We start from the raw sequence: 13,013 nt of genomic DNA, 5'->3' as shown, positions 1-13,013 counted from the left end.
CTGAGCCTCCCACAAGCTGCGTTCCTCTCAGTCTGCTCTCAGTGGGACAAATGTCTGCTCTGCTCTAGCCATACTCAAAGGTAATCTTAAAACCCCGAAAGAGAGACGGTTGCATGAATACAAATTTATGCAACTGTTCGGGACACTTAGCAGTGGCCTAAACAGAGATCGAAATTTTATGAGTCATTACTGACACTAGCGAACTCTCTTCCCATGAGCGCTAAAGGCCATGTCTGTACATACTGTGCTATATGTATGCACACACAGCTGTCTCTCACACATACTAATACTCCTTATTTTTCCATCCATATACACCAATAGGGACCACATAGTATCCACACACACTTTTAGTTGTGCTACAAACTCTCACATTTCCACACCCACCCACACCATTTATATCCCTCTCACTCCACACACACCTTGTGTAGAGCACTGTTTATACTGTGGGCTCTCCATTCATTTTTATTCACACTGATACACATACACACTCTTTCTTCACTTGCTTTCAGTTACCCTTTGACACCTCTAGCCATAAAACACATCCACACCGGGGGAAGGAGAAGCACAGATAACATTCCAAGAGACACTGTTTTCAAGTTATCCTTGCTTCATTCATTGTAACATCGCCGGAAGAAGAGATCAGTGTATCTCGAAAGCTCGCACAAATAAAAGCATTTCGTTAGCCACAGAACGGTATCATCTATTTATTTTTTGATTATATATATATATATATACAGTATATTGTGATACCATCACTGTCCTCTTGGGGCTGGAGTAGGGCAACTATGGGACTTTTCCAGCTCTCAGAGAGTTAATATCCCCTATACTAGCCAGCAGCAGGTGCTGCCTAATTTATCAGGCTTGTCTCTTTGAGTAAACAAGGAAGTGTTTAAGGCAGACAAAGGAAGCTGCCATGCTGAGAGTGACACAGAGAATGAAAGAGATTGCTGTTCCAGATAAGGAAGGACGAGAGACCATGCTGAAGTGGGGATGTCATGTCCTTGGCATTGGATTTACAGAGAAGAGTTTCTCTGAGTTCACGTGGGGCCGAGTTCCCCTAGGAAGGACGCGAGGCCGTGCTGAAGCAGGGACGTCTGCTCCAATGGACTAACAGATAAGAGAGACACTTTATTGATGTGCTTAAGGATAGGTCCCCAGTACAGCCGGCCGTGCGCTCGCCTCACCAGCCCTTTAACCTCCTCCCTAGCTGTACCCAGTCCATCCTCGCTCCCTGGCTCACTGCGTACTGTGACGCATCACCCAGCAGGGGCTACAACAGAATTGTGATCCCGTCTGGTGATGCGTCATGTGGTGCGCCAGGGAGCAAATCCAAAAGACTGATGGGTGGAGCTACTTATCCGGTCACTCGCTATGTATAGCTAGGTACTCACCAGCAAGCATGCATATGAGTCAGGCTTTTCATTCCTTCACTGTAAGGTATTTGCCCTGCTAAAGAAGGCTTTGTGTATTGTATTGGGGGAGGCAGAGTGGCACAGCGGAGAGCGACTGTATCGGGGGAGACAGAGGGGTACGGGAAAGAGGGACGGCCCCGTCATGGCCATGCCCACCTGTCCTGTCTTGGCCACACTTCGAAAAAAGCTCCCTACAGACCGCAGATCACAGTGAAGCGCTGTGCACGCGCCGCTGCAAGGCGGGCGTGCAGTGGGGCCTTAGCCTTAGACTGTTCATGTGGGTTGCATATAGTACTACATGTGTTAAGCTGGGAACCAGTATAGTTGGCCAGCTGTCATTAGAAAAGTTGAGTTACTTTCCCTAAAGGGAATAAGTGTTCTTTTTATGCTTTGTTTTGACTTAACGGGCCGGTTGGTGTATGACTTAATCCCTGTAAATAAGTCCCATATAGAGAGATACAGTGTTTCCTGACTTAAATTGGGCCTAAAAGAGACTGCAACGTAGTGTTGGCATCACTATATATATATAAAAGTATATATATATACTTTTTTTTAAAAGAGGAAAGTTATGGGAGGTTTTGAATATTTGCCGGTGATGGGGTGGTACCCAGATTGCATGTGGGAATGATGGATCAGCGATTCAGTTGGAAATAAGGTGGGCTAGGCGTTGCTGGGCTGTGGCCGATTTGGGGAAGTCCTTCCAGTTTGGCAGGTGGTATTAATAAATCTCCTGCTGTGCTGGAACTGTCGGTGGGTTTAGGGCATCATACATGAGGTATGATCAGGTGCGGATGCATTCTGACGCTGCTGGGTATGTTGTTGAATAAAAGCTGTGACCATTTTTACCCCAATTTTGGAATCTGTGTCTTATTAGTGGTTAAGGGACTGAGGGGTTAACTCAAGACCTCCTGATGTCATTAAATCTGTGGCTGTCCTCCACAAATCGGCGTGGAACTGCTCTTCGCTGTTCCTCTGGATGTGGTCTATCAGACTGGAAGTCTGCCACGGTGGCTCCCTAGTCACTTGATGGTCATGTGGTCTGGAAGTTTTCTGTGGCTCCTGCCGCTAATTAACCTCACAAAATGAAGCTGCTTCTGTGACCTGTGAAGGGATGGCCACCAAAGCCAGGATGACAGTTTCGGCAACTGACAACATTATTTCATGGCCTGATGACATTTCTTCTGCAGTAGACTATCTGTGAGTGTGCTACACGCAGGGCAGATTGATGTCCTGAAAGCCATAGAAATTTAAAAAAAAAAAAATATTTACTGCAATAAATGTATATAGGTAAGCAGGAGGAAAAAACTTGGAGCACAACTATACAAGAACGAGAACTGGAGGCTAATGAAAAAATAACAAATTATTTATTGGGACATTAATTAATTAGCTATGTCCCAATAAATAATTTGTTATTTTTTCATTAGCCTCCAGTTCTCGTTCTTGTATACTTGTGCTCCAAGTTTTTTCCTCCTGCTTACCTGTTCCTGCTTCCCCTGGACGCACGCTGCCTGCACCGGAGATTTCAATCCATCTGGATCTGGACGTGAGTACGCCGTCTGGAGATTGCCTGCTGTTACCTGCATCACTAAAGGGGTACTTGGTTTAGGCGAAGTCCCGTCGGTTCCCCCAGGGGGACCAAGGGCTCATCGTGTCCAGGGGTTCCCCCGTTCAATGTGATCAAGGTTTTCAGTACAGCTGCAGTTCTTATCCCTACATGGTTAGTCTCCGTTGTGCAAAGGGTTAATTTAGCCTGCGCGTGATACACGCTGTCTACCAGGCTTGTAGCATCGGGCTGGGAGGTCTTTTCCTCTGCTTCGTAAATAAATGTATATAATTGTGTTTTGTTAGAAATGTATACATTATACATACATTGTTATTCTATATTGATGTCTATGTTGTTATGCATGTTACCATTCTGCAGATGTCATGGTATTAATGTACACATTTTACACTCTGAAGCCAAATACTTGGTATTCTTTGCACACTTTCCTTTAGAATAGGTGTTTACTTCTACTGTATGTGTTTTTAACATTACCACTTTCATTAAATGATAAGGTCATGCAGAATATCAGCAATATAATGTCATGTGTCATGTACAGGAAAGTGAATACGCAGAGTGCCTAACCTACCAGATGCATCTTCCTCCCCATCATGATGGCCAGTGTCAATATTAACACCTCAGATGCCTTCACCAATTTTGTGCCCAATTTGGGGTGTGAGTCTTTCTCAAACCACTCCCACCACACCTCCTCTCCCCACCACGCCTCCTCTCACCACCACGCCTCCTCTCGCCACTCCCACCACGCCCCCTATCACAACCACGCCTCCTCTCCCCACTCCCACCACGCCTCCTCTCACCACCACGCCTCTTCTCACCACTCCCACCATGCCTCCTCTCACCACCATGCCTCCTCTCACAACCATGCCTCTTCTCACACCACGCCTCCTCTCAGCACCACGTCTCCTCTGACCACCACGCCTCCTCTCACCATTCCCACCATGCCTCCTCACCACCATGCCTCCTCTCTCCACTCCCACCACGCCTCCTCACACCTCATATCACCACCATGCCACCTCTCACCACTCCCACCACGCCACCTCTCACCACCACATGTCCTCTCACCACTCCCACCACACCTCCTCTCACCACCACGCCTTCTCTCACCACCACGGCTCCTCTCACCACTCACCACTCCCACCTTTCCTCCTCTCACCACCACGCTTCCTCTCACCACCACACCTCCTCTCACCACCATGTGCTATTACAACCATTTAGAAAGCCACACAACTTCCTCTTTTGAAATAGACACCATATTGCGAGCCCTGAAAAGCAGGATCTTCAGCGATCAATCACGGGAGAATGGATCGCTCGACACTTTAGATAATTACATTGCTATAAATGTATATAACTGTTGCATTTATTAAAAAAAAAAAAACGGGCACGAGTCCATATTCCTTTAAGATCAGCTGCGCCTCCATGTTTGCCAGTGAGCAGGGATCTGAGATTTTAGGAAGGAGACTGGTGTTAAAAGACACTTACTAGCAGCAAAGCATGAAACAAGAAAGTGGAGTTTGATGTCTGAGTAAGATAGAGACCTGCATAATGAAACCTAGCACTCTCGGGACTGCAGAAGACATTTCTAAGCAAGCCGATGTTCTGCCCACGAGAAAGGTTAGTTGAAGGTTAGATAAAGTTTCCTTCATCACTTCGCTGATCCGTATCGTATGTACTTTGGCTATAAGAGTCAAGGAAACAAGGTCACCTCTTTGCAGTCACAGAGCCCTGCAATGATCATACGTTGGTCAGGCCTCAGCTCAAATAAATGAGTAATTACAAGTCATCTTTTAAAATCCTTATGAACCTAGAGTAAAAAAAGAAAGGATTAAAGACTTACAGTTTCCACCTTCTTAGAATGCTGCATTATTTTGGTAGAACTGATTATATGGGCGTTGTTCTATTAAATAAACTGCGATAAACACTGGAAAGACTGGTTGCTATATGGAAACTGTATTTGCAGCTATGTTCTACGTAACAAATCTCCCCCTCCTCCCACATAACCCATCTCCCCCTCCTCCCACAAAACCCATCTCCCCCTCCTCCCACATAACCCATCTCCCCCTCCTCCCACATAACCCATCTCCCCCTCCTCCCACATAACCCATCTCCCCCTCCCCCCACATAACCCATCTCCCCCTCCTCCCACATAACCCATCTCCCCCTCCTCCCACATAACCCATCTCCCCCTCCTCCCACATAACCCATCTCCCCCTCCACCCACATAACCCATCTCCCCCTCCACCCACATAACCCATCTCCCCCTCCTCCCACATAAACCATCTCCCACATCTCCCACATAACCCATCTCCCCCTCCTCCCACATAACCCATCTCCCCCTCCTCCCACATAACCTATCTCCCACTCCTCCCACATAACAGCTCTCTCATCCACCCACATAAACCATCTCTCCCTCCTCCCACATAACCCATCTCCCACACCTCCAACATAACCCATCTCCCACATAACCATTCTCCCCCGCCTCCCACATAAACCATCTCCCACATCTCCAACATAACCCATCTCCCACTCCTCCAACATAACCCATCACCCCCTCCTCCCACATAACCCATCTCCCCCTCCTCCCACATAACCCATCTGCCCCCTACAATACAGTACCCCCCCTCCACACAATACACAAATTAAATAACCACCTACACACACACTACAATAACTCCCCCCCCCCCACACACACACAAGTGGTTGAAAGACACTTGTGTACAGTATACTGCTCGGTAACTTTTTCTTTTCATACGGTTAACTATAAACAACTATGTAAAGAATGACAAACTATTTAAAAAATACTCTAATATAAAGATTGCTATCATGTGTTAGCTCAATTGCTTGCACTGAGGCACATACAGCACACTGACAGACACACACAGCACACTGACAGACACACAGCACACTGACAGACACACACAGCACACTGATAGACACACACAGCACACTGACAGACACACAGCACACTGACAGACACACAGCACACTGACAGACACACAGCACACTTGCCCTGGCAACTGCCCAATGCTCATAGTTTGAGATTGGTTTAGCCCTCTCCCCCTGCCCTTATCTATATATTGTTATGCCCCTTGGCTTGTTCCTGTCTGGAAAGGAAAGTGTGCTCTCTCTTTTCAACAGCAGCCAAAGTGAGTGGACACATCTTCCACTGCTCCCTTAGCAAGGGATTCCTTTTTACCTTCCCCTGATAAAAAAAAAGCAACTACCTCTCAATAGGATACCTCTCCTTACAAGAGACATTTCCCACCACAAACTACATGCAAGTGATTTTATATTTCTGTGTAGCCCCCTTTCCACCCGTGTCTAGGGTGACCATGTGTGCTGCTATTACCTGAGTGGCAAACAGGAGGCCTGGTCCTCTGCCACTGGGAGCGTGGGGTGTGTGTAATGAATATACTAACACCTGGGAAGGATCCTCACATAGTGGGATAGTCCCTCCCAAGACAATACAGTCAGTAATTGCACACAAGGGTATATGTAACAGTATTTACTGGACAGTAACAATAAAACATAACATATAACAATACAACATATCTATAGATATAGATACAATATATATATATACCGACCCGTGGAATATCCCCCCACAGTAATTGGGTGCAAGAGCATCAGTTTCCCAGTGTCCAGGCCACAATAGCCAATCCCACCCCAAGTGTGTGACAGCGCTGCTCTTGTGTATTGTTGGTGCACTTGTAGATATACCTGCCTGGGCGCTCCAGGCCCCGGGTGCCACTGGGTACTAGCAAACAACCGATCAGTCTGTCCACCGAAGATCCGCTTCCGCGTGGGGTGGTATCCGGTTGGAGGGTCCCACCTTAGGATAGTCTCTGGTTTGATGGCCTGGTCTGATCCCAGATGCTGGCAGCGCACACCGGGTGCATCCGTAGCACATATGATGACTAATACTATATTGCTAAGGGAAGTGTCCCTGACTAAGGGCCATCCCTTCAGCACACAAGCTATTAGTGAGGGGGTCTAGCTGGGACCTATGGGGATGGTCTGACCTAGTCCAGTGGAGCACTTCTCCCTGGACATTACCTATCCCCTTACTATCCTTCTTACAACTAACTGTCCCCTTAACTGTCAGATTCCCAACTGTCAGAATTCTAACTGCATACATCTCTCAGCCCTATTGGTTGCCTGGCAACGCATCCTGCAGCCCCTGAGGGTGCTGAAACTTGTAGTTCCCCTGCTGTGCTATAGTCCTATAGAAAGGATAACGGGACAAACTGGGGACCAGGGGGACCCAGGCTAAATCTGGATCCAAAATAACACTAACAGATACACAGTAAACTGACAATGAGGCACAAACAGCACACTGACAGAGCAAACTGCAACTGACACATTTACACACAAACACACACAGCATACTGACACAATGAAGCACACTGACAAACAGAATCACACACGACAAATTGACACACACACACGCACAATAAACTGACACAAACACACGCAGAAAACTGACACACAAACACAACAAACTGACACACAGTATACCTTCCCACAGCAGCACATGGTAACTCCTCCCCCTGATGTCACGGAGAGCAGGGGCGGGCAGAGCTCTGCAGCTCTCTGCCTCAATTCCGCCCCCAGCCTCTGCTGCCTGCTCTCTCTGCAACTTGTTATGCTTTAACTCTAGACATTATCTGCCTCTATAGACCATCAATATGGGGTTCTTCTAATTTGATGTTGTTGGCCTATATGGCACCTTCCTTACTTTTTAGAGTGTGCTCCAACAAAGAGGATTCCAGTTCTCTCTCTACCTATTCTCTAGTCAATTGAATATTGTACCAAATACAGAAGAATTTACAATGCATCTGATCTCAGACGCGCTATTAGAGAGGGTTGGGGTTCCTTACAATGCATCAGATCTCAGACGTGCTATTAGAGAGGGTTGGGGTTCCTTACAATGCATCTGATCTCAGATGCGCTATTAGAGAGGGTTGGGGTTCCTTACAATGCATCTGATCTCAGATGTGCTATTAGAGAGGGTTGGGGTTCCTTACAATGCATCTGATCTCAGACGCGCTATTAGAGAGGGTTGGGGTTCCTTACAATGCATCTGATCTCAGACGCGCTATTAGAGAGGGTTGGGGTTTCTTACAATGCATCTGATGTCAGATGTGCTATCAGAGAGGGTTGGGGTTTCCGCAGAATTTCACAATATAATTATAGGGTTACTTAACCAAAAAAGGTTAAAAAACACTGCCCTATCTGATTAGTTATCTCTATTACACACTCAGCATTTGTTTATTCCCATCACCTCGCAGCCTCATACAGAAAATCATTTTAATTACTACGGAGAGTGGAAGAAACCGTGCACTTAAAAAGCATTAATGAGAAATAATGTGCTTCTACAGGCTAATCAATAAGGTAAATAATATGCCCAAAGTGCATTCAAATTACTTACAAACCACGGGAGAAGGAACAGATGATTAATATGGCCCAGCTAACAAAGGTGAGTTGTTATAACTTATTAAATGTTTCTGGGCCATTAAAATGAGCTCTTGAAACATTAGGTATGAAATGAGGCACCTGACATAGAAAATTATATATATATACACACACACACACACACCGTATTCAAGAAAAAAGGGACCCCTTAATTTTTTTTATCATATCTTATATATTTCTAGTTCAATGCCCATAAAAATGTGCCCAATTGTAGATCTGCTAAATAGACTAAGACTATATAAGAAGCACATTGTAGACAATCAACTGATGTTAACTAAATTGATGTCACTGTATTATTTCAACAAGTACCACATACACTGCGGGAGGTCCATGTTCATTAAATGAGAAATAGGATTTTTTTCCTCTGCAGCTCATAAATGTATTAAACTGTTGTAATCTACTGAAACACTAAAATAACTACCGTATAAAGTTTGAGTTCAAAGTGTATATTTAAAATGTCCTCCTTCTGCAACTCAATTGCAATGATCCTTGTTCAAACACACTCTATGTGTCCCTGCCTCCAACTCACCAGTCGATCCCAAACCCCCTTCCGGAATCAACTAATGGAAGTGTAATCCTTGCATTCCACTTCTCTCCTAGTCCTGTTGTGCACTCTTAGGCCCGTAATATAGTGGGCATGCGCGCGCCTGTGCGAACGCTCGTGCACGTGACGCACACTTTTTGTGTGTACGGTCCGTGCTGCGACAGGCTTGGAAGGATACTGTGTGTGTGTGTGTGTCGCTGGGTAGCTGTCTGTGTGTGTTTGTCACTAGGAAGCAGTCACTGTATGTGTGTGTCACTTGTAAGCTGTCAGTGTGTGTGTGTGTGTGTGTGTGTGTGTGTGTGTGTGTGTCACTGGGTAACTGTGTGTTTCACTTTGAAGTGGTCTGTGTGTTTCTGTGTCACTGGGTAACTGTGTGTGTCACTTGTTTGCCTTGTGCACATGTTCCGCAGGCATCTTTAGTGATTGAGATTCTTGGTAGTGCCAGTTACTTTGTAGCTTTTCCACAAGGCATCCCTGAACTGGTAGAGCACTATAAGGTCAGTTGTAACCCACGGAAGCTGGGCCCCCCGTACCCTTATTCTGCGTAGTTGAGCATGGGTATCACAGAGTTTTAAGAACTCGGATTGGAAAGAGTTGAGCGCAGAATCGGGGTCGGGGATTATGTCGATTCTGTACCAAGGGCAGTTAGAATGACATCAATAGGAGATGAAGATGGGATAGAGCACATTTGGAAGAAACAAGACAATCTTTCAAGGGAACCCTCCACTTTGCTTCAAGAGGAACGTATTCGGCTACCTGTGCTCATGCACTGTATGGATGTGTAACTTGAATTCAAAACGCATTCAGAAGATTCAGACAACTCAAAGGAGTAAGGAGAGATGTATTCTGTGTGCTACACTTCCCGAAGAGACAAGATAAAAAAATGCATGGGTTTGGAAGCAAACAAAAGTATTTTATTAAAAATGATATCATGTAGCCTAATTAGCGCGATTTAGTGAGACTTCATTAAAGTCTATGACATGTAGATGCTATAAATCATTGGAACTGACGCCAAAACCGTGAGACTCAGTGATATTTGACAGGCCTGGTGTTGGTTATTTTTTTACCTTGGGATTGTCAGAGCTAGCCAACGTAATAATAAAAGCATTAAAAATAATACAGAAGATGTACTAAGTTCCTGAACAAGCTGCTATAATCTTTGAAGACATCAACAAGGAACACGGAATCCCCACTCACAACTTCAACACCAATAATCCCGTCTCTGGGGATGTTAACAAACTGTGGTACAGAGAACATTTGGAAAACAGAGATTCCAGAGAGAATAATCAAATTAAAATAATGGCCCGTGGGTTTTTAAGCCCTCAGTTTGCTGAGAACTGCTTCTCTACCTTGATTTACTTCGTTTTTTTTTTTTTTGCTGCCGGATTAAGTTCCAGTTTCTATCAGCGTGACACATGCAACTTTAATAAAAAAAAAAAGATTATTGCCACTATCTATGTTGTTGGCTGAACTCTTTCATCTTATACACATTTGGGGAAGAAAGGAAGGGGCGGTGTCTCTGGAGGGGCAATAGTTGAAGTGGAATAAAATATTAGCGGTACTATCCCGGATTAAATAAAGAGTTACATTTAGCTCTTCTTACGGTATTTCAGAAAGATTGAAGCAAAATATATTCAGGGAGATACAGATACAAATAGTGTAGGCGGGGGGAACTCACAAGACAGCCCGATGCACAAGCATATAGAGCATAAGGTGCGGCACAACCTATTTGTATCTGTATCTCATACTGGACACCTAACAAGCTCCAATTAAACCCCCAAAATACCCACAACATATATATAAGCATATGAGTGTCAGAAGAGTGCTACTGAGCTGGCAATTGCATTAAAACCAGAGACATAACATAAAACACAGACAGAGCTCAGTTTTTAGCACATCTAGTGAGACTCATACACGGTACAGTGCCTAAATATATATGGAATAACTAATAAGTAAATGGTCTTTTAGTTTGACATTTTTGGCCAAAATTGTTGTAAGCCCCTGAGCCAACGCCAAGGCAGACCACATATCAGGGGTCCCTAACGCTAATATAAATTCTTAATAACCTGTTTAATAAATGTCAAACTAAAAGACCATTTACTTATTAGTTATTCCATATATATTTAGGCACTGTACCGTGTATGAGTCTCACTAGATGTGCTAAAAACTGAGCTCTGTCTGTGTTTTATGTTATGTCTCTGTTTTTAATGCAATTGCCAGCTCAGTAGCACTCTTCTGACACTCATATGCTTATATATATGTTGTGGGTATTTTGGGGGTTTAATTGGAGCTTGTTAGGTGTCCAGTATGTTTTACAATTCTTGTCCAGCTAGTCATAGCTGATTGGAGGTTGGCAACCTCCTACTTAATTTAAGCTCACCCCCTCCCACATTTAAATGGTTATGGGCTCACTCCATAGCATCTTCCACTCAGGGGAACTTGCCTGCTTGCAGTTTGGCTGTGACATCTCTAATACAGAGTGCTTTTCCTGGTAATGTACAGGTTAATAAAAGCTTCAGTCAGACAGAACTTTGGCTTGCAGTTTGGCTGAGACATCTCTAATACAGAGTGCTTTTCCTGGTAATGTACAGGTTAATAAAAGCTTCAGTCAGACAGAACTTTACAGCTAATATTGACAGATTTACTATAAATCATTCTTCCTGTTATTAAACAGGTTATTAAGAATTTATATTAGCGTTAGGGACCCCTGATATGTGGTCTGCCTTGGCGTTGGCTCAGGGGCTTACAACAATTTTGGCCAAAAATGTCAAACTAAAAGACCATTTACTTATTAGTTATTCCATATATATTTAGGCACTGTACCGTGTATGAGTCTCACTAGATGTGCTAAAAACTGAGCTCTGTCTGTGTTTTATGTTATGTCTCTGGTTTTAATGCAATTGCCAGCTCAGTAGCACTCTTCTGACACTCATATGCTTATATATATGTTGTGGGTATTTTGGGGGTTTAATTGGAGCTTGTTAGGTGTCCAGTATGTTTTACAATTCTTGTCCAGCTAGTCATAGCTGATTGGAGGTTGGCAACCTCCTACTTAATTTAAGCTCACCCCCTCCCACATTTAAATGGTTATGGGCTCACTCCATAGCATCTTCCACTCAGGGGAACTTGCCTGCTTGCAGTTTGGCTGTGACATCTCTAATACAGAGTGCTTTTCCTGGTAATGTACAGGTTAATAAAAGCTTCAGTCAGACAGAACTTTGGCTTGCAGTTTGGCTGAGACATCTCTAATACAGAGTGCTTTTCCTGGTAATGTACAGGTTAATAAAAGCTTCAGTCAGACAGAACTTTACAGCTAATATTGACAGATTTACTATAAATCATTCTTCCTGTTATTAAACAGGTTATTAAGAATTTATATTAGCGTTAGGGACCCCTGATATGTGGTCTGCCTTGGCGTTGGCTCAGGGGCTTACAACAATTTTGGCCAAAAATGTCAAACTAAAAGACCATTTACTTATTAGTTATTCCATATATATTTAGGCACTGTACCGTGTATGAGTCTCACTAGATGTGCTAAAAACTGAGCTCTGTCTGTGTTTTATGTTATGTCTCTGGTTTTAATGCAATTGCCAGCTCAGTAGCACTCTTCTGACACTCATATGCTTATATATATGTTGTGGGTATTTTGGGGGTTTAATTGGAGCTTGTTAGGTGTCCAGTATGTTTTACAATTCTTGTCCAGCTAGTCATAGCTGATTGGAGGTTGGCAACCTCCTACTTAATTTAAGCTCACCCCCTCCCACATTTAAATGGTTATGGGCTCACTCCATAGTATCTTCCACTCAGGGGAACTTGCCTGCTTGCAGTTTGGCTGTGACATCTCTAATACAGAGTGCTTTTCCTGGTAATGTACAGGTTAATAAAAGCTTCAGTCAGACAGAACTTTGGCTTGCAGTTTGGCTGAGACATCTCTAATACAGAGTGCTTTTCCTGGTAATGTACAGGTTAATAAAAGCTTCAGTCAGACAGAACTTTACAGCTAATATTGACAGATTTACTATAA

The 13,013-nt window shown here is 44.2% G+C and overlaps 1 long non-coding RNA gene across 1 annotated transcript; it reads right to left on the bottom strand.

The window, feature by feature from the left end:
* Positions 1-4,312: 4,312 nt before the first annotated feature.
* On the bottom strand, positions 4,313-7,069 carry LOC142496444 (uncharacterized). Its single transcript, XR_012801992.1, has 3 exons — positions 6,691-7,069; positions 4,509-4,774; positions 4,313-4,411 (listed from the first exon to the last, which is right to left on the bottom strand). It is a non-coding gene; the product is annotated as an uncharacterized LOC142496444 (long non-coding RNA).
* Positions 7,070-13,013: the final 5,944 nt, after the last annotated feature.

The sequence above is a fragment of the Ascaphus truei genome, chromosome 6 (assembly GCF_040206685.1).
Source record: "Ascaphus truei isolate aAscTru1 chromosome 6, aAscTru1.hap1, whole genome shotgun sequence".
Taxonomy (NCBI): Eukaryota; Metazoa; Chordata; class Amphibia; order Anura; family Ascaphidae; genus Ascaphus; species Ascaphus truei.
Note: the sequence above shows the minus strand (reverse complement) of the source record. Positions and strands in the feature narration are given on the sequence as shown.